The sequence below is a fragment of the Monodon monoceros genome, unplaced genomic scaffold (genome assembly GCF_005190385.1).
Source record: "Monodon monoceros isolate NGI ecotype Baffin Bay Population unplaced genomic scaffold, NGI_Narwhal_1 Super_Scaffold_7, whole genome shotgun sequence".
Lineage (NCBI taxonomy): Eukaryota > Metazoa > Chordata > Mammalia > Artiodactyla > Monodontidae > Monodon > Monodon monoceros.
In genome coordinates, this window is record NW_021703784.1 from 51,467,138 (window position 1) to 51,486,312 (window position 19,175).

At 50.6% G+C, this 19,175-nt stretch overlaps 1 protein-coding gene across 1 annotated transcript in view; it reads left to right on the forward strand.

Moving 5' to 3' along the window:
• The first annotated feature begins 259 nt into the window (after positions 1-259).
• TENM4 (teneurin transmembrane protein 4) overlaps positions 260-19,175 on the forward strand; it is a 740,944-nt gene continuing 722,028 nt past the window's right edge. Inside the window, exons 1-2 of the mRNA XM_029207627.1 lie at positions 260-491; positions 10,086-10,345. The gene's annotated coding sequence lies outside the window, so the exon portion shown is untranslated. The remainder of the gene's footprint in view (positions 492-10,085; positions 10,346-19,175) is intronic.

The following is a 19,175-nucleotide window of genomic DNA, read 5'->3' on the forward strand; positions in this document are numbered from 1 at the left end:
GTGTGTGTGAGTGTGTGTGGTGTGTGTCTCGCTCGCCCTCTCCGTCTGTGTGTAGAGAGCGAGGGTTGGGGACGGAGGCAGGCAGGCGAGCAGGCAGGGAGGGGAAGAAGAGGAGGGAAGCTATTAAACAACACACGCTCACACACGCGCGCGCGCACACACCCGCCCCAACCCCCCAGAAGCCTCGGGATTGCAGCTGTTTCATGTGGGGCAGCAGTGCTGGTAGGGACGCCGGCCGGGAGCGGCCGGGAGCCGGAGCCAGGAGTGCGCACGCGGCTGGAGACTTGCTGGGGCTTCGCTCCCTGCGGGAGCTATTGTTGGTCTCGCTGGAGCTGAGCGCAGAGCCGGGACCTGCTCCTTCTGGGCGTCCTGCTCGGGCACGCGGAGCCGAGGAGCCTCGCCGCCGAGAGCGAGAGGAGCCACCGGCGCGGCGCCTTGCCTCTCTGCCGCCCTCCTCCCCGCTTCTCCGGCGGTGGCAGCCTGCAGCCACGGTAAGGCGGCGCGATTCGTTCTACGGAAAAGCGCCTTTGGGGACCGCGGCGGCGCCTCGCCCGCTCTCAATACTCTCTGCGCTCGTTAGCTGGGGCAGGGTTGGAGCAGCTCGCGAGGATGCCCAGGGTTCCGGGAGAGGCTCGCCCGCTCCCCCGGCCCGCACCGGGGGAGGCAGGGGGGACGGCAGGGGCGCGGGTTGCCGGTGAGGCGAGTCGGTCTGGAGCCCCGAGCCTCTGCCGCGCAGCCCCCGGAGCTTGCCGCGGACTGGAGCCTGGGAGCCAGGGCTAGGGGAGAGCAGGGAGGTGGGCGCGGGCCGAGGTTCGTCGTCCTCGCCCGGATCCCCTTCCCCACCCTGGCCCCAGCGCCCGCAGCCGCTCTGCAGAACCGCCCGCCCCAGGGCCTCGGCTGGCGCTGGAGGAGCCCGCGAGGCGGCGCCGGGCTCCGGGGCTGCAGCCTGCCTTGAGGGGCGAGCGCCGGCTGCGGCGGCCCCGCACGCGCTGCGGTTGGAGGGAAGAACTGGGAGAAGCGACCCCAGCCTCGCGCCCTCTGCAGCCGGCGCGGCGCTCCTGTCTCCTAGCCTGCCGCGGTGTCCACCTTCCCCTCGGAGCGTGTTGAGGCTGCAGCCGCCGGGTGGACACGCGGAACGCTCGTGTGTGTGTGTGTGTGTGTGTGTGTGAGAGAGAGAGAGAGAGAGAGAGAGAGAGAGAGAGAGAGAGAGAGAGAGAGAGATCGCTCGTACCCCAGCTTCGGGGAAATGTGCTCTGGAATGAAATGTGATCACCGAGCTCCTTAGTCATTTTCCTCGCGATTTAAATATGCAGTTTTTATACTGGAGGAGCAGACGGGAAGGTGGTCTCGAGGAGTGTGTGTGTGTGTGTGTGTGTGTGTGTGTGTATGTACACGCAACCAGGGAATCACAGTCAACTACTGGGGCGAGGGGAAGTTCAACTGGTGAGTCCTCGTTAGCTGGGCAGTAGGGTGGGCTTTGCTGGCCGCTGCCCTCCCTTCTCTGCCCTGCCTACGCCTAGGCGAGGTTTAAAACTACTGGAAATTCAACTGCGTGGTCTCTAACTTTGGAAACTGGCTCCCCTTTCAGGGCGAGACGTTAAAGTGATTTGTGCACCCTGGTCCATGTGGACGAGGGTATTATTACTCAGGTGGCTTACGGATCCCTCTTCAGAATCGCGGCAATCCCCCGCCCGGTCCCTTACCCCCTCCTACCACCAGCCCTGGCGAGGTTTGTAGAGATGCAGCTATCTGTAAGCCACCAATGCGGCGAAAGCGGCGCGGAGAGACAGCCTGGGTTTTGCCGGGTCCTGCTTGCAGTCTTGGTATTTGACTAGACCACGAGATCGCTGCGCTACTTTTGGAAGGCGGCTGCGGGGCACACTCGGGATTCGAGCGCCGGGCTTAAAGGGTGCCCATGTGCTGAGCTGTGCGGCCGCGCACGCCGGGAGATCTGCCAAATGGCATCGCGGGCAATTACATAAACTGCCTCAGTGATTACCGGGGAACCGTGATGCGAGCCCCCTGTTCGCGAAAGACAAGCCCGAAAGTTTGCCTGCTTGAGGAATGTAAGTACCGGGGCGCTCCTATCCCGGGACCAGACAAGAGTGCCGCCTCGCCACTCCTGCCACGGGCGTTGGGTGCCGATGCTGCTGTCCCCAAAGGACCGGAGATCGAGGCAGGGACTGGGAAAAGGATCTGGGGTTGATCAGAGAGAAAAAGCCGGTCAGAACTCAGGATCCATTGAGTTTACAGGGCCCAAGCCTCCCCTTGGGGGTGTTGGGAGGCCTTCCAGGGAATGCTGTATTAGGAAACTGGCTTTGTGTCCTGGGGAACCCCAAAGGCCCTTTTCTCTGCTTCTCCGAGCGCCTCCTCCCCATCTGCCACACGCAGTTCCCTTCATGTTTAGAAACCTGCCCGCTATGCCTGGTCCCCCGCCCCGAGATGCCAAGCATCCCAGCAATGCAGGCCCACTCTGGCGCGGGGTTCGGAGGGAGAGTGCTGGCCTCTGCCAGAGCCCGCCACCATCAGGTACCTATTCCTGGTTTCCTGGGCTAGGCCGGCTTTGATGGAATGGGGACGGGTGCCGAGTATGGCTTCCGTCCCCCTCGTTTCTCTGCTACGCGGACAGCAATTTGCTTCTGTTTTGTTTATTCTCCACATCTCGCTGCTGCCCTTTGCCGCCTGCAGCACGTTGATGGTCTTTGATAGAGAAACCATAGTAGAGTGTTTTTAAATCTTATTTTTCGCCCATAGCGGGATAAGCAGCCCCAGACCTGGCAGTGCCCTGCAGATCGCTGAAGCCAGGGGCACAGTGGCCCTGAGCTCCCTCCTCCCGCAGGCGGGGGGTGGGGGCGTGCACGGGTGGGGAATTTTTGTTTTTGCCACATTCCATCTTCCGGAAACCTCGGATCCCCTCCCCCCCCGCCCCCCGCCGAAATCTCGGGTCTGTCTGTGTTCCGCGCTGTAAAATAAATCCTCCCTCCCGCAGACCTGTGGGGCCGTTCGGATTTCCTGCCGCTGCCAGGATCCTTAACAATGCGATTGCAAAGCTCTTGCTCGGCTGGGAAAAATCCCCAGGTGCCGGCCGGCCTCGCCTTGACCTTTCTGAAGGCGCCTTTAACCCGGCTGCCTGCCGGGCTGGGGCCGGGCCGCGGGGGTCCGGGAAGGTGGAGGGCACCCTGGAGGGGCTGGGTTCGCTCCCGGGGCAGGACGGGAATCGGGTCGCGGCGGGGCGGCCGCGGGGAGGGTATGGGGCTCCGCAGCAACCTGTTTCCCTGCGCTCAGGGGCGGCGCACTCCCGCCCCTCGCCTCGGCGCTGGCCCCGCGCTACCCTCCTCCCCGCCGCCCTCAGGCAGCCTCCGGGGGTCCACGGTGGGCTGCGCGGGTCGAGGCCCAGTCGCGCTCCCCCAGACGTCTGCCCGTGGTCCCCGGCTTGAGGCTCCTTAGCGAGCCGAGCCGCAGTCCGCGCGAGCTGGGCCGCTGGGTGGGCGGGGCCGGGGCGGGAAACCCGAGCCGAGACCGCCGCGTTCCAGGCCAAGTTCCAGCCCGCGGCGCGGAGTGCAGGCGGCGCGTCCCTCCCCTTTCCTCGCCCGGCCCTCCACCTTCACCACCCCCGGCGCGCTCCCGGCGCCCTGCCGCTCAGCTTTGCCGGGAGCTCTCTTCGCCAAAGTTACAAGAGATGTTTTCACAGGTGGCGGCAGTGGAAGCGCGCGCGCGCTCGAGTGTGTGTTCGCGCGCGCGCTTGGGAGGGGAGGTGCGCGGCGAGGCCAGTCATCTGGCAAAAGAGATTCCTCTCTTTGTAGGCGTTAGAAGGGCGCGTTGAGAAACAATCTGTCTTCTCTGGTGACGGTGAGGATGGGAAGTCTTCACCTGGTGGAATTGGACCAGTCGGAGCTGATTTTCTGAGGTGAATGTGTGTCTCCTCTCGGCCCTGCTTTGCGAATGTTTGGAGATTTGGACGTCCCCACGTTCTTCAGGACTTAGGATGGAGACGTTCATATAGTTTTAGGGGACTAATTCAGGGAAGGTTTTGTTCCTACCACGTGTCTTTGAGTGGGAGCAGGGTGCAGGTTGGTGTGTGAGTTCGCCATCTTCTGTGGTGGGTCAGGGACGGAGAGGTTCAGTTTTCTAGAGAGGTCTCTTGGATTCATCTGTCAGCATGCTAGTATCAAGGCCTCTCTTTTGGGGCGGAAGGGGGGTGGAATGGGGGCAGTAGGCCAGTGAATCATCTTGATGGACTGTGGGGGAAACGGGATCAGCCTTGCTCAGTGCGGGGGCCCAGGGGGCAGAATCAAGGCTCAGCCTTAAAAAGAACCATCAGAAGACAGTTCTAGAAGCGAATGGAACGATCTGGAATACGAGGTAGTGAACTCCGTAGAAACGAGTGTTGCAGTAGAAGGCTGGGTATTGTAAGAGTGGGTGATTTGGATCTCCAAAGGCTCTCTTCCAATAGATCTGACTCTAGGTTGTAGAATCTCCTCAACCCTCTCTGGTTTTGTGGCAGTAAATTGATAGGATGTGACTTTAACCCCTTAATTTTCTGGAGGGGAGTCATGACTCTGTGGCCTTAGGCAAATTACCTTTGGAACTTCAGTTCTCTTGCTTGTAAAATGGGAAGATATTGTCTGGTTTACAACACTGTAAGGATTAAGGTCCATAAAACCTCTGACACGCTGCAGGCCATTCACAGATGGTCATTCCCTCCCACCTCCTTCATCCCTTTGGAACATTGTGCATTTGAGGGTGGGGAATGGGCAGGGAACTCAACAGCCCCAGAAGAACCAGCAATATTGCATCCACAGTCTATTTAAAAACAGCTCAAATGCTTGAAACCAAAATATCTTCTCTTTTCTTAGAAAAGTCATTTCCAGTTTTGTTAGAATTTCTCCCTCATTGAGTCCTTTTTTTTTCCTGACAGAATTACATCGTTGTGCAGGTTGGCATGTTGCGTAACCTGGTATTTCCAGATCAAAAATTACAAATACGGGAAAGAAGGTGATTAAGAATTTAATATACTGTTGGGCAACACAAGCAAGGGACTCAGTTTGAGATGCCTGCTCAATCTTTAAATGTCATAGAGGTTGAAGGAAAATGAAACCTACTAAGCGCACAGTACAATCCTCACCTGGGTACTTAGCTGCCGGTATAGTTCTAATGAACGGCTGCTCTGCCTGGACCCCAACCCTCCTGCTGTTCCTGTCCCAATACATTCTCCCACGTCCAGAAATGTAAAACATAAAACATAAGAACAATGGGATTTAAATCACCTCCTTGCAGGTTTGATTCCAAGAGCCTAGCAGGGTAAATCAACGTCAATTTCAGGGCCAATTTTTTTTTTACCTGCGTTCTTACATGGTCTATCAGCCTGGCTTATTGTAACTGAAAACTAAATCGCTTCATCTTTACTTTGCGCTGACAGACTGCTATGGGGGCCACTTTGAAAGTGACACATGTCCCAGTTCCCAGGGAACCAAGCATGCGTGGATCCCTGAATTTATAGTTTTCCATAAGGAAGGCTTCTAATGAAACTGTAAATGTAGAGGCTTAGTCCTCTGTAGGTTATATATTTTTACTTTGTCACAGTTTTTTTCCTAACTTTTATTGTCTTTATTCTAATTACCAAAGCAATATATGTTCACTGTAGCAAAGTAAGACAATATAGAGAAAAGCAAAAAGAAAATGTTTTACCACATTTTGGGTTGTACCTTGTGACTTCTCTCTATGACTGTAGAAAAAAGTGAGATCATAGTTACAATATTTTGAATGCTTATATTCCTTTAATGATAAATCTTTCCATGTTAACTTTTCCCCCAATGGCAACATTTTTAATGGCTACATAGAACCCCAATGCTTTAATATGGCATAATACATTTGAACAGTACCCAAATTTTGACTTTTCGTTTATTTTTTTCTTTTTTTGTTATTATCACAAAGCTGCAGTAATTATTCTTGTACACACTGTGTAATTTTAGTATTTCCTTAAGATAAATCCCTAGAAAGTGAGATTGTAGGGTCAGAGGCATATGCCATGGTGAGACTTCTGTCACACATGAGAAGCAGTAGGGTCTACTGTGATTTCTACTTCATTTTTTTTAACCAGACTATAACAGCTTACTTTGCAATCCCTCTTGGGAGCTTAGGTAGTAGAGGAAGGTAGGGGTGATAAACAAACCTCAAGCAGGGGATTTGCATAACTTTGAGCTGTTCTGCTAAACTGTTAGGCAAATCTTTTTTCCAAGAACATTTTTCTTCGAATGAGTCTTCACTCTCTGTAGCCCTTCAGCCAGCAATGGAGTTGAAATATGTAAATATGTGTCTCTGTATTGTAGGTGGGGCTGGCTCCCTGGTGAATGACAAACAGTTCCTCAGAGAAGTGAGTGTGTCTTTGCATTTGGATTCCCCCCTGCCTTTCTTTTCTTTTCTTTTTTCTTTTGGTTCAGAAGCCTTAGAAAAGCTTAGTAAGGAAGCCACCCCACAGTAAGCTTATCCACCCTCCTAACCCCACCCTACCCTGCACAGCATTTATTGGGACAGTCAGCCTAAATGTCTCACTTCATGATCCCTGGGCACAATAAAAAAAAAAAAAGCCTATATTGCTATTTCCAAAGTGGTAGTAATTGGGCTCTACTCTTGTCCCATCCTTGCCTGGGCCAGTTCAATCTGAGGGTGTGTTTGTCAGCCTTCCTCTTTCACGTGTCAGATTTCTGTGACCCAGAAAATATTTGTTCCCTGTGGTTAGATGACTCGTCATCTGACAAAGGATTCCGTGCAGCCAGTGGGGGAAGTCCTGTCCTCCCATTACCAAGGTGTCCCCAGGCTCAGCAGGAGACATCAGGAGTTCCTTTAGATAGGATGGAGAGGTCGCCTCAGCATTGTTTGATGGTGTGGTCACCATAAAGGAAACCCACTTTGCTGGTCACAGACTCTGAATTCTGACAAGTGTTTAGATGCTGCCTTGATACTGATTCCACTCCAGTTTCACTGGGGAAGGTGAGAGAATATTTTTGTTCTTTGTCACATTCCAAACCTCAAATCGGGGCTTTTCTTTCATTTGGAAAACAAAAAGGAAACAGGACATCAATGTAGCAGGATCTCAAGAGCAGGTGTTGCGTGTCCCCTCGTTCCTGTCCCCTGAGCCCTGCATTTGGTTTGCCAATGGATGGTAGCCCTGTGGCCTGGGCCCACGGTAGGGAAAGCGTATCAGATGCAATTGATTATTCATTATAATTGTCAAGAACCCTAGGTTTTAAGGATGTTTGTCTCATAAAGACCCCATTTTCTCGCTGTGGAATGATTGTTGATTTCTAAAAGTCTGGTCTTTGAACTCTTTGAAAGTCAAACCAAAGAGTTGGAGCTAATACTTATGGCTCCGGTAAAACACTTGCCCATTCCTGGAATCAGTTTCCCTCTCTAGAAAATTAGGTTGGGAGAGGAGAGTAGATTTGATGTTTTATTAGCTTTGTAAGAAAAGCTTAGTAAGGCTTTTAAAAGCTTTATAAAGCTTTATAAAGCTTCTCAAACTTTAATATGAACACACCTTACCCAAGAATCTTGTTACAATGCAGGTTCTAAATCAGTAGGTCTAGAGTAGGTCTGAAGATTCTTGGGGCCCAAGAATCTGCATTTCTGACAAGCTCCCAGGGGATGCTTTGCTGCTGGTCCATAGTCCAGCTTGGAGTAGCAAGGTTTCAAGCTGCTTCCTACTCTGACATTATTACAGAAAGTAATAATAGTGACCTCCAGATGTCAGGGGGAACGGTCTTATATTTATAGTTTGGTGTTGTAAAGGATGTGTCCGTTCTTGCCTTTGGGGCTTTGAGAATTGGCATCTTCATTTCCCCAGGCAGGGTGGGCAGGGACATTGTCAATCCTCTCATCCTGTGGTTGTCCAGGAAGTGGAAGGATGGGGCAGGAGCAAAACAGAGTGCCTTCTGTGTGTCAGGTAGCTGCTGTTCCGGGCCACGTTCTGGATGGGGAGACAAGCTCGGGGAGACAAGCTCAGAAATTCAAGCCATCCGCCCAGGGGCACACACCAAGGCCCAGCATTTGATCATACACTTCTTGGCCCGCAAACCTTATTTTTCTTAGCGTGGCAACTTTGTAACTTTCTAGAATGCCACATAATTAAAACTGAGTGCTTAGCAGAGTGTTTTCCTTTAGAGGTGCTTTTTACTGGGCCTACCTAAGAGTGGATGAAGACATTTAAAAATTCGCATCATTATCATACAAGCAATTAAAGCGCTTAAGAGCTTAAAAGCAATTTGTTCAAGTTGGTTAAATATCCGCCCTCCCCAGTCTTGTTTGTATTATTAATTCATTCATCAAACTGTGACATCAAAACCATTGTGAAGGTAAATTTCAGTATCTTCCAATTGGTGAAATCTTTCAAATAAAAGGACTTTGCACTGATGAGAGCCACAGTGGAAGAATCTGGTTCAGGATGAGTCAGAGACACCAGGCTTTTACTAAATAAACCCAGCCCTGCTTTGGCCTCTGGATGAGTATTGGTCATTGAAACATTTTATTAACGTGCAGTTATTCTGAGAACCAGTCAGCAGTGCAGCTCTTTGCAAACATTAATTAGGTGATCTTCACATCACCTCCACACGGCAGAGAAATAGCATTAACCCTGCATCTGAGAGAACAAATGGACACACAGCGAAAAGGGTAGAAGCAGCAAACTCTTCTGCCTTTCAGGAAGGGTGATAGAGGTAGGTGAAATTAGGGGACTCCATGAGTTTGTCACTTAATAAATACTCGGTGGTACACTAGGTAACTCCAGAGCTGTGCTGTACAAGGTGGTGGTCACTAGTCAGAAGTTAAGTTAAATTTAATTAAAATTAAGTCACATTAATAATACATTTCCTCAGTCGCACTATAGCCAGATTTCAGGCGTTCAAGAGAGGATAGTGGCTCCCCTATCAGACAGCCCAGATACAGATCATTTCCATCATCGCAGAAAGTTCTTTTGGACATTGTTGGTCTAGAAGCTTGGGATAATCAAAGGCTAAGGCAAAGGTCCTTGCCCTTCTGGAACTCTCATGTAAAATAGCCTAAAAGGTTACCTGATATTGGACAGCCATTATATAACCCAAGCTGTGGCTGGGTCCTTCTGGGTGGTGGGTAGGGACCCAACCCCTTGGAGTTCAGACTTCAGTTCAAATCCCTGTTCATCCACGTATGGGTTCTATGACTAGAGGTGGGTTATTTAAAGTCTGTGTGCCTCTTTGCAGGTTCATGCTACTATTTTTCGCTTACTAGCCAAGATTGTTTGAAAGACAATGTTAGATTCTGCAGAAGGTGCTGGGAGACAGGTATTCTCCTTTGCTGCTGGTGGAAAGCAAATTAACATACGCTTTTAGGAAAGCAATTTGGCTATAACTGTCAGTAGTCCTAGAAACACTTACTCCCCTTATCCCAGTATTCCAATTCTAGGAATCTCGCCAAAGAAAATAATCAGAGATGGGCAGAAAAGATGTAAGAATAAAAATGTTCATTGTAGTGTTATTTATAATGGTGAAAAAAGAAGAAAAACAATTGGACTGGACAAGTAAAATATGTCAGAGCCAAGCAGTGGGATATTATACAAAGATTAAATGTTGTTTCTGACATGTTTTTTGTGTCATGGGAAAATGCCACAATAAAATTTATGTTTAGAAAAATACTGAACACTCTACTGTTAAATCCCAAATATATTTTTCAAAGCAGGCATCTGTTGAAACAGGGCTAAAAAGAAATAGACAAAATATTAAAGGTTGTAACCTGTGAATTAATAGAATTTTTGATGATTTTGAGAGAATCAGTTTAGCTTTTTCCCCTAATTTTGTGTTTTATTTTATTTTACTTTTTTTTTTTTTTTTTTAACTGAACTAACCTACAAAGTTTGACAACTGCGTGCCCCCCCACCCCACCCCGCCTCCCCGGGGCCCTGTGCTCTCCCCTGTGCTGTGTGGTCAGGGACTCCCAGCTGTTCTTAATCTGCCCTTTCTAGCAGTTTGGAATTTCTGGCTTATCCTGTCTAGTGTTTGTCTGCCGTCAAGGCCTGGACGTGCTTCCTAGCATCCAACCTGAATTGCTCTTTACAGACCCTGAAGTCAGTCTCTACGGTGAGCGCTCCGAGGTGATTACCGCTAAGCAGCCTGGAGCGTTGGGGGAGAACATCAGCTTTGGAGCCCGAAAGAGCTGGGTCAGACCCTGACCCTTACCTCCTGGCTGTGTGACCTCGGGCAACCCTTCTGGGCCTCAGAGTCCTCATCTGTAAAATCGGGAAAGCAGCGGAGCCCATCTCATATCACACGGCTGTGAGGATTAAGTGTTCATTCAGCAGGACACCTGGCACACACAGGTAAGTAATGACGCAGGTGACTTTGGGGCCGGGTGTGCAGTGCCATTGAGAACGTCAGCCACTTTGTCCCCCAGGATGCTCTCTGGAGGTTGGCAGGATCCCTACTTTCCTGATGAAGGAGTGTGGCATCTGGTGGTTGCAAGACTTGTCCCTGTCACGTGGGTTTGGGTTTGCAGAGCTGGGACTCAACCGATTCCTGGCTCATGCTGAGTCATGCGCCGTCTCTGGTACAGGCTGGCAAGCTCTGTTTCTGCCTGGGCCGTTTTCCTTTGTGTATTGGTTTCCCTGGGATGCACTTCATCCTAATCCGGTGTAAACCCCTCAACATTTCCCAGCCATGCACTCGTCCCTCTCCAGGAATAAATGAAGTGGACATTCCTTCTATGCAGGTTGAATGATTATAGCAAAAAGATGCCTAACTAAAAAGTAGTCCTGATAGAGTGACAGAGGCAGGAATGCTCGGCCTAGAAACACTTTCCAGGAAGTATCCAGGACGCTGTGGTCCAGCTCACTTTTTGCCCTCTTGAAAGGTCTCCTCCCACACTTCCCCTCTTGGTAGCTTGAAAGAGACCCCGGATTTGTGGATGGCCCCGCTGCCAATCCTGATACTTTATTGCTGTGGGACCTCGGCAAGTTACTTAATGTCTCCACGCCTTAGTTTCCTTATACATAAATTGGGAATAATAATGATTATTCAGTAAGGATGTTGAGAGGATTATCATGAAAGAATGTGGCAGTTTTGTGAGTCCTTGTCATTGTTGAATGAGCATCGTTATTTCCAGAGCCTTCAAAGTAACTTCTTGAGGGTCACCAGAGTCATGGGTTCTTTTTCCTCCACTATGGATGGTTCTCCCAGGTACTTCAGTTAAGTACTTTTTAAAGCCATGTAAGACAGTAGTCAGTGCCAATGGATTTTGGGTTGAATTCACGGTTCGTCTCCTGGTAGCTGTATGAGTTCAAGTAAGTTACTTCTCTGAGCTTTCAACATTCTTTTTTTCATTTATAAAATGGAAACTAGAAGTCTCTACCTCAAAGGGTTGGTGTGGGATTGGTGAAGCCTGTAGAGTGCCTCACAGGCAGCGTCTTCTGTGTGAATGGCAGCTCTTGGCATCGCTATTTTTCCTTCCTGTTATCTCCTCACCCACTCACCTCCTGGTCCTGTGATTCTTCCTTCCAGAGTCTTGACTGAACTGTCATCATAGTTCAGCGGTGGACATAGGTGTGCATGTGTGTTGGGGGGCAGTCTGGGTGCTTGGGAGGGTTCAAGGAAGCCTATTCAGGTTTTTGCAGGTCAGACTCCGAGAGGACCTCTGGCATCCCTGCCTTCTGAAAATGGAGGTGCCTGTAGAAGTGGAAAAACCATCCTGGTTCTGATTCCAGCTCTGTCCCTTTGCTACTCTGCACCAGCTTGGTCAGAATCATTCTCTACCTGCTTCTCTGAGCTGTCGGCAGGTGCTAGATTTTGAGTTCCAGCCTTGGCTGTACCTTAGCATCACCTGGGGACTCTTATCAATGACCAGCACCCCAGCCCCACCTCCGAGTGCCCTATAACGGCTCTGGCTGGGACCCAGGCATCAGAGCTCTGCAAAGCTCCCCAGGTGATGCCAAGGTGTAGCCGAGACTGAGAAATGGTGCAGAGTGTAGAGCCTCGTGACATGTTTGTTTCCTCCCTTCTTCAAAGAAGTGTAAAGTGATCCTGTGTTGAGGAATTTATGTATGAGGCAGGTGACCTAATTTATTTGAGCCGTGGGACTGCGGATATAGCAATCGAGGCTTCTTTCCCACCCCTTCCCCAGGCCTTCTGGCAAACTGGGGCATCTTCAAGGGTTAGAAAAGTAGCCTTGTCTCCCAGCCTATCCTCTTGTTCCAACACAGTTATGTTCTGAGTGCTAGAAAAGGCCTAGCCCTCGCCTGGAGATGTTGTGATACTGCTTTGACCTGGTTTTGCTCCTTTTATGTTTGTTTCTGGGCAGAGCGCTATTAACTATTCATGCACAGCTCTCCACCCAGCCAGCGGGGCCTCAGGATTCCCTGGGTAGAAAAGGGAATGCCTGATCCGGTTCCACTTCCTGTAAAAGGCTAATGAGTTGGAAGTAGCTCTACAGGGTTGGTGCCAGAGTCCTGATATGGCCCAAAGGCTTGGAGACTCTGCACCTCTGGATGGTTTGGGTGATTTTTACATCTTTTAGGTAATTAATATTTGCTTGAGAAATTCTCCTACTTGAGATCATCTCAAACCACACCCCACCCCCGTGCCCCAAGCTGGGAAAACATGCTGTGTTCTGGAGAGGGCCTTTGAAACTTAACATGCATGGGCACTGCCTGGGGACTCTTCCAAGCATGGGTTCTGATTCAGTCAGCGGGAGCGTGGGCCTGAGACTCTGCATTTCTAATAAGCTCCCAGGAGATGCTGATGCTGTTTGTTGAAGGCCCGCAGGTTCTAAAACCTTGATCTTCCTTCCTGCTCCCTCCTCCTTCTCATCTCCCCAAGTTCAGGACTACCATGCGTGGAGTAGCAGAGTGGGTGCAGTCCATCAGATTTGCGCATCTCTTTGTCGGTATTGTGGTGGCCTCAGTGGTGGCAGCTGTAGGGGTGTCACAGAAAGATTCCAGTTCCACGTACTACATTGTCCTCTTCAGGCTTCTTTCATGTCCTCAAACTAATTAAACCTCATGACACATTGTGGAATAGGTAGTTGTTTTTATTGCTAGGATAAATATTACTTTGAAAATTTTATAACGTTTATCATGTTTTTATTTAATGTGATTTTTTTCCTGATTACATCAGTAGTACCTGTAAACAACAGAAAATTTTAGAAACCTAAGATAACCCAGAAAACAAATGAAAATGACCCATGATCCTGCCATGTAGAGGTAGCTCCTCCCAGCATTTTGGTTTTCTCTCCAATATTGAGTCTACATATAATCCTACTCCCCCAACCCCCTCCCCCACCATTTGGAGCAGATTGTACAGATTATACTAAGGTTTTGCAACCTTAGTATATCACATTTCCCCATGCCATTAAACCTTCTCTCCAAAATGACTTTAAATAGCGACGTAGTAGTCCGTCATAAGGATATGTCATTATTTGTTTAACCAAGTTCCTGTTGCTGTTTTCAGTTTCTTACCACTGTCAATAATGCTGAGATCAACATTTTAATGTGCTTGTCTGTTTATTTCCTTCAGCCCAATTTCGTTACTTGAAATTGCTGGGTCAAAGATTATGTAGCTTTTTTTTTTTTTTTAAGGCTTTTGATATGTGATGGTAAATGGTCCCGGGGAAGGATTGAGCCCAGTTTAAATTCCCTCTTGTTTGCTAAGAGTTAGATCAAGGAAGTGATCATTGCTCACATTTTATGTGGGGAGCTGTCACTCACCAGCAGTGCCAGGGTATCACTGGAGACACCCAGAGCAGACGTGCCCCGCTGGCACCCCAGCTCCTGGCCAGTGTGTGTGGAATGGCATCCATGCTCAGCGCGATGGTCATTGGGCTGTCAGGGTGACCAGGACCACAGTTTGCTTCCTGGATCTGTGAAGATGTCTGTATTTTTGAGGGAAGAGGGAAAGGGAGAAGAAAGCCACTAACACGGTGTCTCCCAAACTTTAGGCTCATAATCAAAATATATCCAGAGCCTGACCATTCCCACCACCTGCACTTTTGCCACCCTGGTCGGAGCCCCATCTTCTCGTATCTGGAGGACTGCATAGCTTCCTTCACTGGGCTCCTGCTTCTGTACTCACCCCCTTGCACTTCATTCTCAACACAGCAGCTAGAGTGATCCCATTAAGATGTGAATCAGAACAGGTCACCCCTCTGTTCAAAACTCTGTAATGGCTCCCCGTTGGCCTTGGAGTAAAGGTCATAGTCCTTACATGACCTACAAAGGAGGTGGACTCCTCCAACATGGAGGAGCCCATGCCAAGTCTCCCCAGCATCTCTGACCCCACCTCCTGCTCTGTTGGAACACTTCAGGCCCACTCCTGCCTCAAGGCTATGACTTCTGCCTGGAGTGTTCTTCCCCTGGACATCTGCATGGCTAGCTGCCCACCTCCAAGTCTTTGCTCCTCCATCACCTTCTCCTCAAGGCCCACCCTGACAATCCTGTTGCACTGGTGAACCCCCTTCCCTGCCCCTAGTTTTCCAGACCCCTCCTACCCTGCTGTGTATTTTCTTCTTTCCATGGTGTTAAATACTATGCGTTACGTTTTTTTTTTTGTTTTTTTTTTGCGGTACGCGGGCCTCTCACTGTTGTGGCCTCTCCCGTTGCAGAGCACAGGCTCCGGACGCGCAGGCTCAGCGGCCATGGCTCACGGGCCCAGCCGCTCCGAGGCATGTGGGATCTTCCCAGACCGGGGCACGAACCCGTGTCCCCTGCATCGACAGGCGGACTCTCAACCACTGCGCCACCAGGGAAGCCCTGTGTTACAATTTTAACAAGATCACTCTGGCTGCTGTGTTAAGAATAATCTGAGGGCAGGACTAGGGGTCCAGTTCAAGGGCAGAACATGCTCTATAATTTACTTCTTTGTTATGTGTATGGGCTGTGGACATCAATAAAGGCCGCCCAGCTGAGAGCAGGCAGAGGCTCTTTATTCCGAGCTGGCTGTAACAAGGGAACCGGCCACCATCATAAGCCTCGGGTGAGACTCAAAGGCAGGCATGGAAGTGGGGAAGGTTGACAGTGAAAACGGGAAGGCTTGAGCGCTGCTTTGATTGGAGGCTGTTGGCCTGAGGCAGCTGGGAGCGGGCCGTCTTCTGTGTTTGGTTTGGGAAGCATATTTGTCTTTTCTCATTGGTCCTGATGTGGACGGGAGGAAAAATTAGGAAAGCTGGCAGGTTACTGACCAAGTCCTGACCATGGGCGGCTGGTTCCTACAGAGCTTGGGGGATCAGATTTCTGTTTTCATATATGTCTGGCTGTTTTCCATTTGTCTGTTTAGCCTCTCGGGACCATGGTGCGTCTCCATGAGGCAGCCATCTTGGTGTTTTGTTCACTGAGGTAACCCCAGTGCCTAGAGAGTATCTGCCACTCTCAAGAAGAGCCTCTCAATCTTCGCTGAATTCTGTGCTGCGTTTGGCCTACATGACCTCTTGAGTCCTCACAGCCCTCAAGCTGAGGTCTTGTTTTTCGCATTTTCCAGAGGAGGAAATGGGGCTCACAGAGGTTCGACCTCTTACCCAAGGTCACCCCCACACCGCCACCAGTGAGTCAGGGAGCCAGGGTTCCTGCCCAGATCTACCTGACCGTAAAGGAGATGTCCGTCTGCAGGAGCTGTTCTGTAGTTAGTCCACGGGAAGTGGGGGGGTGGGGAGCTCGTCCACTCTCCTTTGTGGCAGGAGCAAGATACACACCATCGGGCTTCCCTGGTGGCGCAGTGGTCGAGAGTCCGCCTGCCGATGCAGGGGACACGGGTTCGTGCCCCGGTCCGGGAAGATCCCACATGCTGCGGAACAGCGAGCCATGGCCGCTGAGCCTGCGCGTCCGGAGCCTGTGCTCCGCAACGGGAGAGGCCACAACAGTGAGAGGCCTGCGTACCGCAAAAAAAAAAAAAAAAGATACACACCATCTTCAGATGTCTCTGAATTTTCAGCTAAAACTTTTAATAGAAGATGTGCAGCCTCTCCCGACACCTGCCTGCACTGATGACTGGTGCCTTGTAGCTAAAATTAAGGTTCCTAGAAAGAGAATTTCCCTTCATAACCTACCCCTGAAGGTGGAAATAGGCTGGAAATTCATTCTACACCAGATTTTGGGTGATTGTCTCAGGCACCAAACAAGTTTCTAAGGCCCCCACCTTTGGGCCGGGGTGTGTGTGTGTGTGTGTGTGTGTGTGTGTGTGTGTGTGGCGGGGCCGGGGATGGGTGGGTGGAATGCCTATCACTTACAGCACATTCTTGGAACTTTTTACGTTAAAGTGTTGCCATGGTAACTCTCATGGTTGTCATTTCTTGATTTGGTGTTGTCACTCATCTCAGTTTCCCATCCCTTAATAATTGTGAAATTCAAGTTACTTGTTCAGAAGTGGACCCCAGAGGCAGGCAGGCAGGCAGAGGCCAGAGAGAGGATGTGACATGGGGAAGGCCAGCAGATGTCACAGAGCTCACAGCAGAGGGGGTGCCAGGTCCAGCTAAGATAGGCCATTTGATCCCATGTGCTGAGCACCCCCCCCCCCCCCCCCACTGTGTGCTGAGCATTGCAGCTCTGCCAGGCTGACTTGCGATGCTCCATTACCAGCTCTGTGAGCAATGGAGCCAGGATTTGAGTCTGGATCTTTCTGGCTCCACATCTGTGTTCTTCTACTTCACCATTCCAGCAGTCAGGAAAACCTGACCAGGGCTCTGGGGCTGGTTTCTTAGGAGCTAACCAGCAATCTTTGTGCAAGGGCTCCAGAGGCCAAGGTAGGCCAGAGCTGGGTGGAGAGCTGGCTTCAGTTCAGTATCAGGGAGAACATCCTACCAAGTATTGCACTGCCTGTGAAAGGAGTGAGCTCCCCATCATGGGAGGAGTGCAAGCAGGGGCTGTCGGAATATGGAGGAGAAGCTTCCTGCAGGCGGTGGGAAGCTGGACTCTTTAAAGATTCAGTTACCGAACGGCTGGCTCCCTTTGCTGAGGCTGCTCATCTGGATCCTTGGCACGGTTATGGAGTATCCTGATTAATCAGTGCATTAAAGCTTGCTGAGTGAGCTGTAACCTGCAGTAGGTGTCATTCAGGACAGAAGGGCAGGGGGATCCACTCAGACCTAAAGGTTCTTACGATAGCGTAAGAGTATTATCAGACGTGGTGAGTTGGAGAGTCAGGCCGACCTTGTTTAAATCCTGGCTGAGCCATCACTGGCCCACGCCTTCTCCGTTTTGGCACCATTAACTGGATGATTCTTTGTAGTGGCGGAGTGGTCCCTGGTTGAGATCCGCTGCGCTAGTTTGTATGACCTTTGGCAGATTCAGTGACTTCTCAGTCTTAGTTCCTTCATCTTTAATATGGAGTAACAGGACCTGCTTTCAGGAGGAGATGGAGTAACATTAATCAGGCCTCCAGCACAGCCTGGCACCAAGGAGACACATCTGAGAAAGAACTCTCACACCCAGGTTGTCTGGGGGAGGCAAAACAAGATTCCAACAGAAAGAAGTGTTTGGGGTCAGACTTGAAGGGTGAGAATATGTTTTTCAAAAGGACAAGAAATACTGCGATCATATTCCTCCTCTGTCCTCAGGGGCTTCCTCTCACTTGCCGATCACTCCCCTTTTCTCTCCTGCAAAGTCGGCCAGAGAGACTCTCTGAGACCCTTGGCTCATGGAAGCAGTAGGTTTGATTCTGGCCTCCCATTTAACCCTCCCTCAAGTCCCGCTCCGTGCCTACTGTTCCTGGCGTGAGCATAGATTTCCCCCAAACCTGGAGCAGGCCAAGAACAGGCCCTTTTCCCTGTCTTGTTAAGTATGAATTGGAAATTGTTTCCATGTAGCTCCCCTGCCAAAAACAAAAAAGCCCTGAGTAAGCGTTCAGATCTGGCCTGGAGGCAACAGGAGCTACAAAGGCAGCTGAATATTTCATGGAGACCTTTTCATACCACATGCTCTGCTCTTATGGAGGGGGTGGGGGAGAGAGCAAGCTCGGGAGTCAGGTTATCTCAGTCTGAGCCCTGACTCTTTGGCGGAGCTTTGGGGGAAGTCCCTTAACTTCCCTGAATCTCAGTTTCCTCACCTGTGAAATGTACAGGCTTTCAACTAATTAGGGATTTGTTGTGAGGGCTGTCAGAGGCAATATAGGTGAAGTACCTGGCAGGGTGCCTGGCACACAGTAGGTGCTCAGTAAACATTAACTCCAGCTGGATTCTTCCTGTTCTCTTCCCAGAATATGTGCCTCTGGGAACAGCATAGTCCTTCTGGGCGACACAGGCCCGTGGCGTGGGACTCCTAGAGGGATTAGGCTCAGGGCAGCCAACCAGCCAGCTCCTTGGCATCTGGGCTTTGGGATCAGGCCCAGCATCCTTGGAGAGCTCACAGAAGGCAAGATGTAGAGAATTCTCGCTGCTCCTATAGCTGAGCATACTGTCAATTCCAAACTAAGCCAGCCTATCCGAAGCCTGGTTTAAAATAAAGAGGTGACAAGCAAGTGCCTTCCTGGTCTTTGTTCAAAGATGAGTAGTTAGAAGAGCAAAATAGAAGCCTGTTGAGGCTTTCCTGCCCCAGGCCCAGGCCCAGGCCCCAGCCTCAGGCCAGACCCTAGCCCCTCCTGTTCCTCCCAGGGAGGCAAGGTTGCTGTAATGAAAACAAGAGGATTGTGGTGTTTTGTAACTATTTTTATACCTACATCAGACTTGATGTTAATGCCTCTGAATAATTCATCGTTTTTCTTTCTCAGCTGGCCTCTCCAGCAAGTTTCTCTCTCAGGGCGGAGGGAGTTGTTATACAGGAAACAATGGAGTCAGACAAACACCGACTCCAAGGCTTCTGCTTTCCTAGGGCTGGATGACATTATGAGGTAGCCTATTATCAGGGGCCTCATTAAATTTAGGTGGCAGGTATTCTTGTCTCCATTTTACGGACAGACAGTGGAGGCTCAGAGAGGTTAAGTAACTTACCTAAGACCACACAGCAGGAAGTGAGGGAGTCAAGATTCAAATTCAGGTCTTTCTGATTCTAGAGTTGGCTACTTCTATTAAGATGGGCTCGGGCGTCCCTGGTGGTGCAGTGGTTGAGAGTATGCCTGCCGATGCAGGGGACACGGGTTCGTGCCCCGGTCTGGGAAGATCCCACATGCCGTGGAGCGGCTGGGCCCGTGAGCCATGGCCGCTGAGCCTGCGCGTCCGGAGCCTGTGCTCCGCAACGG